The sequence below is a fragment of the Rhopalosiphum maidis genome, chromosome 2, assembly GCF_003676215.2.
Source record: "Rhopalosiphum maidis isolate BTI-1 chromosome 2, ASM367621v3, whole genome shotgun sequence".
NCBI lineage: Eukaryota > Metazoa > Arthropoda > Insecta > Hemiptera > Aphididae > Rhopalosiphum > Rhopalosiphum maidis.
In genome coordinates, this window is record NC_040878.1 from 49,903,707 (window position 1) to 49,922,169 (window position 18,463).

At 24.8% G+C, this 18,463-nt stretch overlaps 1 protein-coding gene across 1 annotated transcript in view; it reads right to left on the reverse strand.

Moving 5' to 3' along the window:
- LOC113552761 (diacylglycerol kinase eta-like) overlaps positions 1 to 14,545 on the reverse strand; it is a 29,651-nt gene extending 15,106 nt beyond the window's left edge. Inside the window, exon 1 of the mRNA XM_026955672.1 lies at positions 14,418 to 14,545. The gene's annotated coding sequence lies outside the window, so the exon portion shown is untranslated. The remainder of the gene's footprint in view (positions 1 to 14,417) is intronic.
- Positions 14,546 to 18,463: the final 3,918 nt, after the last annotated feature.

An 18,463-nucleotide genomic window follows, 5' to 3' on the forward strand; every position in this document is an offset into this window, starting at 1 on the left:
CCGTCTTCATTTCACAATAATATATATTGCAACTATAAAAAAATTTACGTTTTACTGAACCAATTTTGTATTTACGTGATGTTAGTAAAAATATTGGAATGACCAGTGAGTCGACTTGTTTGAAAACTGAAGCTGAGTATATCATAGGAATTTATTTATATTTTATAACTATTTGAAATATTACATTTTCAAATGCTCATAATTTTCTTTAACATTTAAATAGCATTAAAAGCCTATAAATTGCTCTAGATAATATTATATTACTCTTAAGTTTGATAATAAGTCAATTTGTTCATCTAATATTAAAACTTAATTTGTTCTGCTAAACACAGATTTGATATTATTGTATACATCGAAAAAATACAAGCAAATTCAGCGTTTTTTTTAAAGAAATATTATCAAAATATTTAAATTTAAATTTAAAAATAAAAAATACTTTAACTATTTCAAGAAAACATTTTTTTTTTAAACTTAAAAAGCGAAAATTGACATAGAAAAAATGTATACCTATATTTCGCAAAGACAACCTTTTCTTAATAGTCTTTTATTATGTACCAAATAATATCTATATTGCTATATCTACTTTCAAAACTAATTTAATTTTATCACGTGTCTTGTAACTAATAATACAATACGTATTTTAATATCGTAAATTTATAGATACATTATATTAATTGGTTGAAGTAGAATAAACAGTACGTGTCATACATGCAGATTTAAAATGTATGAAACATATGCGCATAATTATTTTAAATGTAATTATAGTACATATATAGTTATTATTGTGTTTTGATAATATTTTCAATACAACTAGAATATATGGCATATGTAAATGTAATTTCAGGGCAAAATATTAAAATCTTCTAGTCAAATACCCTTTATAAAAATAAAACCCATAAATGATTAAAAATCTCGATCAATTTTAGATGATTGGAAATATATTGTTGTGTAGCGTCGATCGTGTTGAAGGCCTTTGCACTCTAAATATTATTAAAAACAAATCGCTGCAGATAATCCTCATGTAAGCATAAGATTATTATTGAAATGTAGAATAAAGCTTTATAATATAATACATTATGTAAGTAACTTTAAGATTATGAGATATTGAAAAATGAGCCAACAAAAATTATGCAACTAAATTGCCTGTTCAACACGCCGTGTTACCATAATGCTATTATTGAAAAACATTAAAAAAAAAAAAAAGATTTACGATATCTATTATGATATTACATAATAAATATTATCTTCTACTAATATTATTAAGCATATATATTGATTTTTTTTAGAATCACAATATTACATTATACTTATTCACACACACACAAAAAAAGAACTAGGTATTAAAAAAAAATACGAATAAAGAATATATAAAACCATAGCCTAAATAAAAATGTGAAGGTTTAAAATTTTCAAGATAAATTTGAAATAAAAAATTTTAAAATTTTCAATAGGTTTTGAATACGTACCAACAGTTCAAGAATGAGGAATATTTTTTATCAAAACAAAAATAATATAATACATATATTAATCGTGGTCAATATTTTACTGATTCTATTCTGATCTACATAATAATATGATAAACTAATTAAAAAAATTCTTACTGCGAGTTTTACGATGTGTTCTGTGTACAGTCATTAATAATTTATGCGATATATATATACGGGGGAAAATGTTTGGTCTTATGGCAGAGGCGCATTCGATAACCTTTTTTGCACTCATGGTGGTTTTATTTCTATACCTTGCAACTCACGCGCACGTGACACGTTACGTTATAGTTAACATATTATTATGTTATATTTCCAAAGTAATACTTAAAAAAAAATTGACATGTTACTATATCAAACCAACGACCAGTGTCCTCTTTAGACTTCATTCGATGACTACGAATATTATGATACACTGTAGTCGTGTAAATAGTAATAAATATAGGTAACATAGTTTTATAAAACATTAACAGGCGTTAATTTAATATAAATTTAATGTCACAAAGTAATTAAATTAATCAGCTATTAATTTGACGTGTCTCCATGTAGTCATAGAATATATTATTTTAAATAAGAAATTTTATTTTATATATACATTATATTGTCTGTACATTCTCAACTGTTTAGTATATTACGCAGCCGAATTGCATGTCAAATATTCCTTTGTTGTTTTTATTTAATTAACATTTTTATACACGCATAGGATAAAAAAGCTGTTAAATCGACCGTGTTTTATTTGCATAACAAACGATATACCTATATAATAAGAGACAATAATATAGGGATATAACTGATAAAAGGTATATTATACAGGATAATTTACCAAATAAGCATGTAAATATGAAATGTATACATTTGCTTATTACACAGAGAATATTTTTACAAATTATAAAATGTTATTAAATCTATAATATTATTTAATACAATTTTCAAATACATAATACATAACACATCATAGTACTCATATTTTATAAACCTATTATCGAATAGACTATTATCCTATGGTAATTTCAAAATTTTAAAAACAAAAATACTTTTTTTTATTAAATAATAATACCCATTACCAGTATTTTGTTGCTCATAACTTATACGTAGTGATAATTTAAAATTAAAATTATTCCTACGTATATAGGCATGTATATTTGTATATTATTAGTATTGTATTGTTATTTATTGTACGAGTCTATTTATGAACTAGTAACTAGTAACTACCATTAGCAATGAGAAAATTGAGAACCGTACAATAAATATAAATAAACAACAGTTAACAAGTACTATTAACTGATCATTATTAAACCGTATATATCATGTATTACGCGTATTTTATACATTATTGTTAGTTTATTATAATAATGTATACGTACATTAATATCCAGGAATCACTCCTAATGGTAAATGCTGACGGAGTACCTTTTAATAATAATAGATAATAAATAATAATAATAAAAAAGTAATATTTTATACGATGTTCTTATTACGTCCAAATTTATATATCTATAACGAGTATATCATTAGTAAACACGTTAGTCAAATATTTGCCATCTTGAAAGTTTAGGTATTACCCAATTTTTAATTTAACTTTTGAAATTTTTCTTCATTCCATGCCATCGTGTATAATAAATAATAATTTTCACAAAGACCTTAACATTCTATAACAGGTAGCAGAAAGTCACTACCACATCTCACTTTATCAAAGAACTCAAAATCCACAAATCAAACTTATTTCTTCTCGCAACATCCCCAAAAATCATAAAAACCTTAAAAGGCTAAAAAGATGTTGACTTAGGGATTTATACTTCCGTTTTGCCAAATAAACCTGCCAAGTAGCACTACCGGGTGGCATTTTAACATATCTTTTGTCATTTCCAGTTATTGTAATGATTTCGTCAAAATTAATTTTTGCACATAAATTTGTATATATTTTAATTTATTATGTTTTCATATAAAAAAAAAAAAATCCTTGAAATTATGCCTTATACAAAAATATATTCATAATTCTATTTTATGTGCTAGTATTAACTTCAATACTGATATTTGTAGACCATTATTATAATTTTTAACATAGGTATTTTTCTTTAAATCTTAAAAAGTTTTCAGTATAATTAATCTATGCATGATTTGAAATTCGAAATTCGTATATACTTGAATAATCAATGCGTTAAAGTATAATGCATTCTGTTAATATGTTTTATATTTTTTAAGAATTTAGCAGCACTTTGAATATTGGAAAACATAGATCAGTTGAACATAAAAAGCCGACTCGTATATTATATTTTGTCATAATCATTTTTTTTTCATACAATTATCAAGAGTTATCACAATCTGGTTTACAATAGTTAGGCAAAAACGTATCTTCTGGCGTAACTTAGAGAAAATTCATAGGGGAGGGGGATTTTAGTGAGACTAAAAGTATATTAGGAAAGAATAAATTAGTGCATTCTTAGTAACATATTTAAGCTGATAAATGCCTACCATATCATCCCATTGAAACCCAGACCTAACCTAACGCTTATGATTATACACGTACCTATCTATGTACAAAGTTAAAAGTTGTAGGAAAACTAGATTAAAGAATACAAAAATATTGAAATGAAAATTTATAATCAAACTTATGAACTATTTAAGAATAAATAATTTATATAACAACATAATTAATAAAAATAAAAATATTAATCACTAATATTCTATGACACTATAATAATTTTTCAAATTAGTAATTTTTCCAAGTAATTTAACGAAATGAATAAAAAAAACATATTATGTATATAATGTATATGGAGATTGTTCTTTCATTGCACTGTTATTGCGATGATGTTAAATCATTGCTAAAAATTAAAATCATACGAGCCCAGTTGATGTATAATGTACTAATGTACAATATATACATGAGTATACCTATAATTTAAAAAAAACTCCTCTGCTATATATTGCATAGGTTTTAAGTGGATCTTGTCATCGAGTAGTTTACTGCATTGGATGTGTTACATTTAAATTAAATGATGAATGGTGTAAACAAAGCGATTTTGGGTTGAAATAGATTTTAAAAATTTCATTGTATATAGAAAATTATATTTCGAAATAAAATTAGAATTTATAACGTGACTATTAATAATTAGTATGTTTTGAATTATAATACGAAATAACATGAACCAACGAGGAGAAATCGTTAAATATTTTAATAATACCCAAGTTATATTTTCTAGTATAATTAATACATACATCGTAATAATATACAGAGTGATTAATCAAGTATATCACCCCCATTTTATCTAAACATAATGAATTTATTATATTTCTGAGTTTTGGAACCTTAAGCTTTTATAAGTATTCTTAAAGACCTCATATTTTCAAATAAATAGATTTTTATATTATTGAATAAGTGCGCTGTAACGTAGCAACTTTTATAATATTTTAAAATAATATATTATGTATAAACAGCATATTGTGATATGAAAATAAATGAGTTGGTTAAGAGTCACCCTCATGTGTACTTCAGTTGTTTAATCGTATCGTAATACATGTCTATATTTTTAAACAGAAATATCTGTAAGTACTTAATATTTTGAAATTTAATATTACGAGCGCTAAATTTTAAGCTTAAAGTTAGTAAACAACTTGCTCTTTTGGGTACTCTTAATCTCTATCAGTTATATTGTTAAATACTCTGATACACAAATAATGTACCTGTATACGATAATTTGATGTTAGGTAACTATTCGTAATAGTGATGCACTAACGATACATAAACATAACCCAAAAATAAATAAATAAAAAACGATATACGGTATAGTAGGTTAAGTAAATAAACAAACAAAAAAAAAAATATATATAAATATTACATTTTATAATTTGTAAAAATTTTCTGGCTATAACAAATACTAGATTCAATACTTATATTAATATTAAATTTACTCTAAGTTTTTGTAAAACCATTTTTATGTTACTTGAAATTCCTGGACCCTTACACGCCATCGTGGGTACACTCACACGAGTCTTTTGTTAATTATTCAAACACGAAGTTTCTTTTGATATTAAACACTGACTGTTCACAATATCGTTGACTGACTTTTTTGAAATTGTTTTTTATGGAAACTTGTATGATACACAATATACGCTGCAGTAACTCTAACATTTTAAAATGCTTTTAATTTTTCCTCTCTTACATTAAAATATTTGTTTGTGGAAATGCACTATGTAAAATATTAGTTAAAACTTTTGATTTTTAAATGGTAACCTTTATTTTTGATTTTTATTATTTGATGCAGATTAATTTTTTAAGTTAAAATTATTTAGTAGGTATAGACTATGGATAGTATATATAGTAATCCTAGTAGGTAGGCATACTGGTGCACAAAGTTAAAAATCAACTTTATTACTTATATTATATGAAATGCAAATGCTTAAAAACAAAAAAATAAAAAAACAATCTATAAAAATACGATACATAGTTACGTAAATTTCTGATGTAATTCAAATACTTGTCGACATTATACCGTTAAAAGTATCGCTCTGTAATGTGATTTTATGAACTCCACTTCTATTATTTCACAATTTTCTCCGCGTACAATATTTATTTCCATTTATAAATCCAATTTATTGACCTTTGTACAACCACGTACGCACAACGTTCATACCTATACTACGGGGATAATACAATTTTTATGATTGTCAAATCGTCCGTCGGACCGAGTGATAGATGAACTAACCGGTGTTCATAGTACAATGTGAGATAAGTGATATGTTATACGCGCTTGCGACTATTCTCACGACCTCACGTATGATAATACATATATATATATATAATATGTGTAGACCCGGCCTTTATATATTATAACAATATAAACTAGCAAAGTATACACACGATATAAAATATGGTATGTATATATATATATATATATATACACGATATGCCGTCTGTCTACGCGTATAAGTAATGGTTGGGCTGTGGTGGTGGCTGTAGACGAGCCAGAAGAGAAAAAGAACGCCGGCAAAAAGATTTCTGATGAGACAAATCGAGAAGAATATTTTATTTCCACTGGTCCACATATTATCGTGTTGTGTGTGTGTGTGTGTGTGTGTGGTACGGCCGCGATTCGATGTTTTGCGGGAAATCTACTGGAGGATTAATGGCTTTTAAAAACGAGGCCAACGAGCGCCAATCGCGGTCTAGGTACGAGTGGTAAGTCTCGGTGAATGCCATTGCCAAATAAATTATACGCGCCGTGTATGGCAGTAAAGCTCTTATAGAAATCTCAACCACCCCCATCGCGGTCGTAAGAAGCGTACACATACACGCACACGCTGCAGTGTACACGCGTATATAATATCCTTTCTGATAAATTAATACTTAGTTTTAACTCTTACGCGCCACACTGCAGATTTCTCATTGCCGTGTCAATCAAAGCCTATTTATATATACCTACAATACTTATATTCCGCACGATGTTTATACGCGTCACGAGCATAACACACAAACTAATATTTCGACACGTTCTATACGATATATTATATATTATCATTATTATGTTTTGTTTGTACGAGGAAGTGAGAAATATTAATGATTTCCATAACGCAGTTTTTATTTGTTATCAAATATAGTGCGTTATTTATCCTTAAAACCGTATAAACAATAAACTTTTTTCGTGTAATTATTATTACTATTATTTTTTTTATATATCATTATTCATTTTTTAATCATGGCGGTAGTATTTTTAAGAATTCGGAAAAAATAAACATGTTTTTCAACGCAATTAGAAATGTTTGATCTACCATTCATATAAGTATATATAATATGTATGTCAAAACAAAAATAAATTATTACAATTCAAATGTATGGACTTATGTAGATAGTGATATTATGATATTATCTGCTATGCCTATAGGTACAAAAATTGTGTAAAGGGCTTTCTGAAATTATTTAGTTTTTTATAATCATTTAATGTTTTTATAACTGGAAAAACATCTTATGTTATTATGATAAGTGTGCATATAATATGATCTACTGTACCTATCAACAAATTATAAAATAAACTTCTTATGGGTTATATAGTGTAATTGAATGAGGTAGTAATATTAAAAATTGATTATTATATAAATAATAATAATAAAAAAAATTTGATTATGTTCGGTATAAATGCTAAAAATAACCTGTAGTATGACGTCAATTAAACCTCTAGTATCGGATAATGGATATATCACGAATATAAATTATTATCGCTGAAACATAATATATTTAAATATGTTGTATTTATTATTTATACTTGTATACATATTTTAATACAGGATGAGTGTGTGATTTTTATTTTAAATATGTATTATTATTTATTTTGGAGCGTATATTACTCAGCATAACAAAATTCTTTTCAATTTATGCGTGTAATATTTTTCAAAAATTCATATAATAAAATTTTACAATTAAATTTGTATGATATTCTTGAAAGCTCAGATGTGGTGCACATTGACATTGGTGTCATAAGTACAAAATCACTGAAACTTTGTCATATTGTCTATTATATATTGTTAACACGATAAATATAACTTAAATAAATCAACAATTTAACTCGCTTTTAATAATATGTCAATTTTAAGGTAGAAACGACATAGTTATTTAAAAAAATTAATTGAATTCGATTTTAAACTCAAAAAAGTAGTACAATCGAAAAAAATAAATTTTTTAACTATTTTACGCAGTAAACAAAAACCTAAATGATACTAGGGTTATTACTTCGAAATATTTCGCGTTACCTTTAACGTTTAACAGACCATCATACATAATATATACAATACATAATATATATTATATATTATTAAACCAAGAAATATTCTACGAAACAATATTTTTATATTGTTTACATCTTATTATTTAAACATTTTGTTGTTAAATTTGATATTCAATTTCTTGATTTCAACAAATTCGGAACAAGGACACGTTTCTCACTCTGCCTTTTGATAGACACTAGAAAGAATAATAGACACAAAATCCGAATATACTTTGCGTATCGAAGATACCACTTAGGCTGATGTATCAGATTACTGTGCTGCAGTTTTAAATCTGAAAGCGTTGTATTATTGAGTTCTAAAATTGATTCCGAGTGCAGTTCATTCACTGACAAATAAATAAAACGTGTTGGTTATACGTATTATAGGATAATATATAAAAATAATAATCATTGTTACTTAAACAGTTTAATGTCTTAAACTATAATCACTCATATAATAATTCATAATATTTCGTTTTAATTGTATTGTTAAAAAAAAAAATAATTTATCTCAATGACCATAAGTGTTAATTATTGAGTGATACCAAAAACACTTTCATAATAAATAAGGAATACATTACTAAATATTTTTCTTATAAACAAATTACTTTAAAAACATATTCGATATGTTATTTTCATTCACAAAGTAAGCCACAATAATTATTTATAAATGCTTATAATAAGTAATTTTTTTTAAATCTAAAAATTGTCTTTATTCCAATGGCCTATTTTCAGCGAATTACTTATATATATATATATTTCATTATTGATTATTTATGTGTTATATAATCGTTTATTATTACTATTCACCCGTTATATTATCGTATGAAAAAAAAATTGGGTTTATAAACTGATCAATTGGTTTTAAAATTATATGTGTTTTTTTCATTACAGGATCATTTTTAGGGCAAAGCCAGAGAACCGTGCAATTACTGAAGCATTGTATTAACAATATTACAGATTTTTAAAATACGTATATTCATTAGTATAAACGTTTAATGTACATTTAACTAAGGGCTTATAGACAACCAAATTAATTTTTTTTCAATTTTCACAATAGTTTAATTTATATTATTATAAATTTAATATTGTTGGGAGTTATATATTGTCGTAGAATATAATCAATTATAATAATAAATTTAATTATTGTTCGTAAATTATCTATACATTTTCAAGAAATTGTATTAAAATAATATGTATTAGTGAAAGCGTGAATGTGTGTAGACCAAATTACTGCCGATGTATAATTATTAATATATTAAAAAAATTGTATTTACATTTTGGATGCTCTTAACGACTACCCATCAGTTAAAAGTATTATTTTTTTAAATCAGTTAAAAGATTGATATAATTTCATGATTTTTTAAAATACAGTCCAATGTCAGATACAACTTTTATTTAGAACATAAACATATTTGATTATAAACCTAATATCATATCCTAATTTGACTTGGCATATTTTCGATTTATTGATAATACCCTTCCCCGTGAATTACTTAAATAAATTGTACCCAGAAAATAGGATTTAAATTTAAACCATCTTTTGTGTGTAATGTTTAGGTCGGTGTTTTGTTTCTTGTAAAATTAAACCTGTTTTATATTTGCGATAATGAAATAAAAGTCAAGACGGCAAAAATTAAAGTCTATGCAGAATAATAAGATAGATGAACGTATACTGTCAGTGTATCGGTATCGGTGGTAAATATATCAGATTGTGTGGGCCAGCTGACAGCTTAGGTACTTACTACCTTTAAAATCTTCCAAAAACATCACGCATTAACAAATTTAATTTATTTTCAATCTGATCCAATGAATGATGAAAAAGATTAAATTAAAATTGAAATCCGCATGAAGTTTTAATCCAATATAATACTTTTAGTCTTTAGAATTCAATTCTTTACAAGCGAAATAAAATACTTTATAATATGCTTGTTTTGTCTTTCCATACATAATTATTTTTTATTTAATTTAATAAAAACCCATAGTTTAATTATATATCCAATCTACAATTTTAGAAATATTTTTTTTATATATTTATATATTTTTAATTTTATTTACTGCAGATAGTTTAAATATTGGGTATTGTTTCCTATTTATTTTATATTTTATAACAAAAATCATTCCATTTAATAGTTAGTACTATTTATGTATACTATTTACTCGTATAGTTTTGACTTTTGTTTGTACTTAAAATTACAATAATTTTACTAACAGTTTTGTAAATCAATTAAAATAAGTCATGTGTATATTATATTATATAAATAGTATTTTTTTTTAAATAACGCAAAAAATGATTTTGCGCAGAGATCAGGTCTGTATTTGTAGGGATATTTTCCAATATATTTAAGTTACTATAATTTAATTATTTTTCTATTATAATCACAATAATTTATACTTTTTATAATAAAAACTTATAATATATTATTAGTTTTTTAAATATTAACTTATAAGTCAATACAATATGTAACTATATACCTATTATAATATGTCTACGTACAATAGTGTGAATAATTGGTTGTAAAATATATTAACAATATATCCAAATATAATGAAAATCGCATTGTGTATGAAAAATATTAGTATGCTTAAAAGTTATAACGAAAATTTTCAAGTTTTCATTGTTAATATTTTTGTTATTTTTGATTTACAATATAATAACAAAAATTATAATTTTTTTAAATTAATTATATAATTTCGTCAAAATTAAAACTTTGAATAATTTCTATAAAACAAAATTGTACATATATATTTGTGATATTTTTAAATTGCTATATGTATTGAACTTATGAGTAATCTTTTATTTTTTTTCAAATAACAAAAAGATACGAAATTTTCACCTTAAGGTGATACACATGATTATACGGGGATAATAAATTTGATAATTTTTTAAAATTTAATATTTTGCAAACATAATTCTGTTGTTAATCTTTTAAAAATATTTCCTGCTGTTTATAATAAACCATTGTAGTAAATTTTAAATTTAAACTACGAGAATTAAAAAGAAAATTAACTTTAAATATATAGTTATTTTTTGTTTTTATTTTTAATAATATTATTTTGTATTATAACTAAATAATATTAAATTAACATATCAAATACAACACAGAACATCACTTATCGAACAACGAAGGAGTTGAAAAAATAATATATAAAAAAAAATAATCAGAAAATGGGTGACCGTTTACAACTTTGCACACAATATACTGATGGAGACATCAGCATTGCCTATGTGTATCATTATATATATATATAAATAAGTGACACCTGTCAAGGAGAGTCACCTATATCTGTAAAATTTAAAGATTTAAAAACATGTCTCAAGGGTGTTGAATATCTAACTCAGTGTAAGAGTATATATTTGAATTGTACATTTTAAGATACGATTTAATGGGCCATCGATATACAAAATATATATGAAATAAATTATCTGTGAGGTTATTTTTAATAATTTGTATATTTTATTTTATACAAAAACCTAAATTGAAATACAAATTGAAAGCGATTAATTTTATCTGTAGCATAAAGGTATAGAGAAGATATCGTGTAGAAATAATAGTCTTACATCCTGTAAATAATATAATCAATTTTGCATCACTTGACTAATTAATTGACGGAAGTAGTTAATTCCGCGTCTACTGCACTTGCAAACTCATCAGTGATTACGGACTTCATATTATTTTAATGACAGGTATAATATTATCTATTTTATGATGAAAATTAATCCCAGTAAGATATTAGTGAAAAAGAAAAACGTGTTACTTGCAATAAAAATGATCGTTTAGTAAAAATGTTTAGTGATGCACCATTGTATAATAATATAATGTTTGCTCCCTATAATGTCCCTAGAAAAAATAAAACACCAGTTATTTTCCTATTTTGTTCTTCAATTTTTTTTCATGTGGATATATTATCTTTTTGATAAATATCCACTAATAAAATGTTATTGTAGTTAAAATTGAAACTGAATAATGATTACTAAACATACGTTTTACTTCATTTATCATTATTAAAAACTGATGGAAATTTACAATTTAAATTTTTACCGCGAGAATTTATTTGGGATATTTAACTGTAGGGTAAAATATCATTAAAGTAAATGTTTCCGGCTAAAATAAAATAAACTTAATTAAAGAAAAATATACACAAATGAAATAAACATCTTTCTATACATACATAATATTCATCTTCTCTTTGTGGTATATATTTAATGAAATTATTAATTTATGAAATTGTATTTAAATAATTTTAATAAAATAAATTTATTAGTTAGAGTATATTTTAATTCGGTCTTTCAAATGGATAAGATTTTACTTTTTTTTTTTAAATTTATGTTATATTAACAGTTTTATTTTGATTCTGAATTATTTTAATTGTAAAAATATAAATTATTTTTCTTTTAACTCCATTTAATTACTTAATAATAGTAATATTAATGACTGAAATCACCCATGTATTAAAATTAAAAAGAATAATAATTTTTATTTAGTTTAGTATAAAAATGTATAAGTATATTTATATTTTAAATTTTAATAATGTTGAAATGGGTATTATAATTTATGATGTGAATATTATAAAATATAAGCGAAAGCTGTATCCGATGTAATATTTTTAACTGAATTAATGTTAATGTTTTTTTTTTTTTCTTAAGAACGATTTTATACACATTTTGGATTTATAGTTTATTTATATTTTATTATGTCTAAAAAAATGCTTGAAAAAATTTGTCTGTAAAATTACCTATCTATAGATTTATTGTTTGTTTTTTATGTCTATACCTAAATTTAATATCTATGATAAATTAACCAGTACGAGTATATTTTATCACAAGTTAAACAAATCATACCTAGTATAATAATAGGTTGATACATTTAATTTAAGTATTTTAACTTATGGGTAAGAATTTTTGAGTTAAGTGTCGTTTAAAACATAAAAATTACAATATGATTTAATAAACTGTAAAATAATGTTATTTTCTATAATTAAAGTATACCTAATATTACATTATTAAATGTAAGTCTTGTATATAATTTGAGTTGCATTGTTTTGTAAATGTGAATTATTACGTGATGTTTGATGTTATTATTACGTATAACTTTTAATAAAAACAAATCTTCTTGTATAAATAATATTACCTGAAAATCTATTAATAATTTTATATTCTGTGTATATGATATAAAGGAAAAATACGAATATATAATATGTACATGACACTATCGCACATAATAAATTCATAATTTTTCTTTTAAATAATAATTAAAATGTTTCTAAATATTAAATATAAATAATGTTTACCTGTCCATAAAATTATTTTAAAGTATCTTTATAATTATAACTCATAACTAGTCATAACCATAAGTATATATATTAGTACTAATTTATAATTTTTAACCACTAAATTTTGTAAACGTGATAATAACACATTAAATTATTTAATTTATTTTACTTTAACTTAAATTAAGATAAACGATTGTAATTGATGTAGAACTCATGGTTAAAACCTATATCCATACACTATTGTATAATATTTTTACACAGATAGTTATGTTTATTATTGTAGTTAAATTAACACGGATAAGATTGGACATTTATATAAAAAGTTGAAATTAATAAAGAATAAAATTATAACGATCAAATAATATAATAAAAAGAATATTAAATAATATTATTTTCTTAAAAATCGGAATTTATTTTGTAAAATATAATATCTGAAATTCGTATTCATTAAAAACCCGACTGATATATTAGTGTGATAACATTTTAATCGTTTTTAATGTTAAATAAAAATAAAAATAAATTAATATTTTTCATTTATTCTTTATATTAAATATTTTTGTATATTATTCAATATGCATTTATAAGTTTTTAAAGACATAAACAAATGATAGAAATTTAAAATCACATTATCGTATTGTATAAATCTATATAATATTATGTAGTATTTTTTGAAAATGTTAATAAAATATTTCGCAATGGAAAAAAAAAAAAATTACTAACGCTGCACACGTAATCGTAAATAATTTTGTTGTAAGTCGTTAGTGATTATAATACGTAATTAACAACATCGATATCTCATAATACTATTCATACCATGCCTACAATAATTATCATACAATACTACAATACAAATCGATGAACAATTATATTATGTGAGAACCATATTACGCAATCGACTTACCCGTGCACATATATAATATTGCATGTAATAAGAGATGTATATTGGAGGTGAAACAGCCGACGACGTCTGTGAGTCTGGAACGCGGCTCGCGGGATCAGGACCGGGACGCGACTGTGTACGGTTTGAAACGTGGTCCGCAAACTACTGCCGACTATATAGTAATAATAATAATAATAATAATAATAATAATAATACACGACTAGCGGCTATTCTCAAAACATTACTCCGCCGTACTCACGCGCACGATTTCCGTTGGGTGGCAATCCAGTGGGGTAGGTAATGGAGGGGAGGGTGAAGGGAAAAGGAGAAGGGTAACATCCTGACCGATGTTCGTTCGACGCGATGGTTAAAGGGTGTGTGTCGCGCACCCACACACCCATGTCCACCCCGTCAAAGTCGCGTTCCTGCCCCTTCTCCTGAGATATCATACTTGTGTCGCGTGTGGTGCGTATGTGTAAGGGATAAGGAAGAACCTAATCTAACGACCTTTTTCGGCGTTTATAGTCACTACGGTATAATACAGCTAGGTATAGTGGATCGCAGGAAGACTGATCCGGGCGGAGTATATGGATAGGACAAAATTAATTGTGTGTATTTTTACTTATATGTTTACAATATGATTCTCCAAACATGCTTGTACCTCTATACATTGTTTGGTTTATATATATAGATTTATTCGAGTTTTGATTTTTGGAATTTTCTAGTAGTTTCATTTACTTCCGTAGTTAATTCGTATGCATTGATTATGGATATAGTATTTAAACAATTTCCTGATTTTTTCAATTCCTTTTTTAATTCAATTTTTACTGTACATTTTTAAGCACGATGATTTTTTGAAAACATTTTTATTTAGGATGTATAAAATATCAAAATTTTAGTATTGCTTTAAATTAATGGCAACTATTATTTATTATTATTATGATTATTTTATAATTCATAGGTTTTAATAAAAACGCAATAATATATTATGATTATTTACTACCAAAACCTATCCAATAGCGGTTTAATTTCGTTTATTTTTCATGAATCGTACACATTATTTATTATGCAAAAACAAATTCAGAATACTTTATTATATTTTCGTTTTTAAATCTCATGGGAAATTTTGAAATAACCATATGAAACAATTGTTTTCGGTTTTCTATTTAACACAGCCTTCTCGTAGATGCGTGAATATCGATGTTCATGCGTATACTTTTATTATTACAATTATAGATTAATAAAATAGTGGAAATAACTATTATAAGTCTCCTCAAACAGACATAGGCACAAGCGTGTAACTAAACGACATACATTATTGATAAACAGATACAGTGAAACTTCCATATACGAAGTCGAATAAGCAACAAAAAAATTCCTAATATGGGGGAATTCGTTAGATAGAATTACATTTTATTTAAAAATGAAGGTCATAGTTTTTATAAATATTTCGTTAAACAGAAAACTTCGTAAGATGGAAGTTTCATTGTATTATAAATTATTCGCAAACGTTTACAGTTTACTAAACTGACACTCTAAAGCGATGATCATTGTGGTTGTAACAAATTATAAAACCAAATCATTTTTTTCCATATCATTTATACATTGCTAGTTATTACATTGGTATATTTCCTACACACAACTGGAATTTAATAATAATATAACTCATATACACCCAAATAATTTGTATTTATTTAAATTAAACATGCAACCACTCTGATGCATATGCTATGGTTATTTCAGTGTGATGGGATATAAGTTGATGTGAATTACCCATTAGACGTTTTTGCGAGCTTATTAAATTCAATTTTGTTGCTTGTACCCAAACTGTATTATTATGTTCTTCTGTATATAAGGGTACTTATAACTATTAAATAATACCAATTATTAACCTATCAGAAGTAGTTCATAAAAATATATAGCAATAATTTTTTTATGAAAACTCTATTTAATTTATTAAATTGAAATTAATTTAATTAAAAAAAATAATATTATTTTACCTCTATGTGGTTGCGTTTGCTCCATAATATACAATTCTAGCAATTTTACATCTGTATTCAAATTGCTATCCATTAAAATTTAATTAAAATAGTGCAAAACTATTTACTGTATACCTATATGTTTAAGTCGGTTGTTGAATATTGCAGGACGTGATATTTTACTAAAACGGCGTGATCAACATTTTTACTAAGAAAGTTCGATAATGATAAAAATAAGGTCGTTAATAATGTTAATTACACTTTAAGGTTCAAGATGGTATATAAATTTACCTCGGTAACATTCAGTGATTTTAAATGAAGTATTGACATAACGTACAATAATTTTCAATGGCTTACTAATAGAAGTCATTTTTTGTACCTAATAGTTTGTTAATGTTTACATAAAGTTTGATTATTTTTTACATTCAAAATAATTATGAAAATTAACTAATTTAAAATGGCTGTGCAATTTAATGTTTTTACTGTTTTTTGTTTACACTTAAATTAAATTAACTTAAAATTACGAGTTATTAGAAAACCCTTAAATTCATATTTAGTTTAATAAAAAGCTTTGAGATAAAACTTAATGCCTATAGTAAATCGTAATTTAGAAAATTGTTAATATAAGAATTTTCAATTGAAATTCACCAGGCTCCTAGATAAAAACATAAATATGTTTTTAAGTATTATATGAAAAGCAATTAAACAGTTCATAAATAGATTTAGAGGTTTTAAGAATTTCGAATGTAGCTAATATTAAAAATTTCAAATTCAATGATATACGTGTAATTTTAATATCAAATTAAGTATAATATTGAATTAATATTGATACATTCTAATTTTTACAATTCTTTATTTAAATCTTTTGGAAAAATAATTGGAAACAATACTTTGTTGATGCGAGAAAACTCATGGAGCAAATAAGGATTAAACACATCCAAGGAAACACGGTGAAAAAGTGAATTCAGTACTGCTTAAGTTACACAATTAAAAATTACCAGCTACACTTTCGGATACTAATACTAAATCCACGTTAGAGATACAACCATAAGCATGTTTACGTATTTATTTGTGAATTATTATTTATAAACATTTAAAGTATTGTACTGGAGAATATTGTAAGAAAATTACTAGTTGCATACTTGCATATAAAAACAATTACAGAAAAATAAATCAAATGAGAAGTAAAAATATGAAGTGGGTATATTTGTAGATTGTATGAATCCCACTTGGTAAGTCATATAACTTAAGTCTTAAAGTAATAAATTAATGGATACTATAATATTATATGTATTTATGTATGCAATGGCGTAGCAACAAAAGGGTTCAGACCCCCTAAAATTTTTTCTTGAAATAAGATTGAATAGGTTTACATGACTATTATATTTAAAACTTGTATAAAATAACATATTTATACTCTAACCCCCCCCCCCCTTAAAAAATGTTTTTCTGACTACGGTCTTGTATGTATGTAATATTTATGTATGTATGCAGTTGAGTCCTGAATAATTTTTAGACATGAGACAAACTACCATTTTACCACCCATGCACCCACAACTCTTAATCATTTATTTTTTTACTTAATATATAGTATAAATATTATTATTGAAATATGTTTAACGCACTATAAGTCCATTGCCCGGCATCAACCTACGCACCCACCCATTTCGATCTTGGGGCAATTGCCTCATATTATTGTATATATCTAAACGAACAGGAATAAAATATAGGGACGCGGTCATTTTAGCGCGAACGTTAAGACGTGGCCGTTGAGCGATTATTAGATTGTTTTCCATTAGGTAGTCTAAAATAAAGGTCACAAGAAATTTCTAACAGTGATTGTTAATATTAAAATATTAAGTATTTTTAATTACCGTACATTAATTTACATTTTCTTTAATTAATTTAATAATACCATTCTAATTAAAATGCATTAACCTCTACTTTTTAATTTGCCTTGAAAATTTTGTTTGGTAAAAAAATACGACAATAACTCTCAAGTACGTTTTAAAGAAAACTGTGGTCTCATGCACCAAAGTAGATAAAATAAACCGGTTAGTTTCTAGATTAAATTACATAACGTCTTGT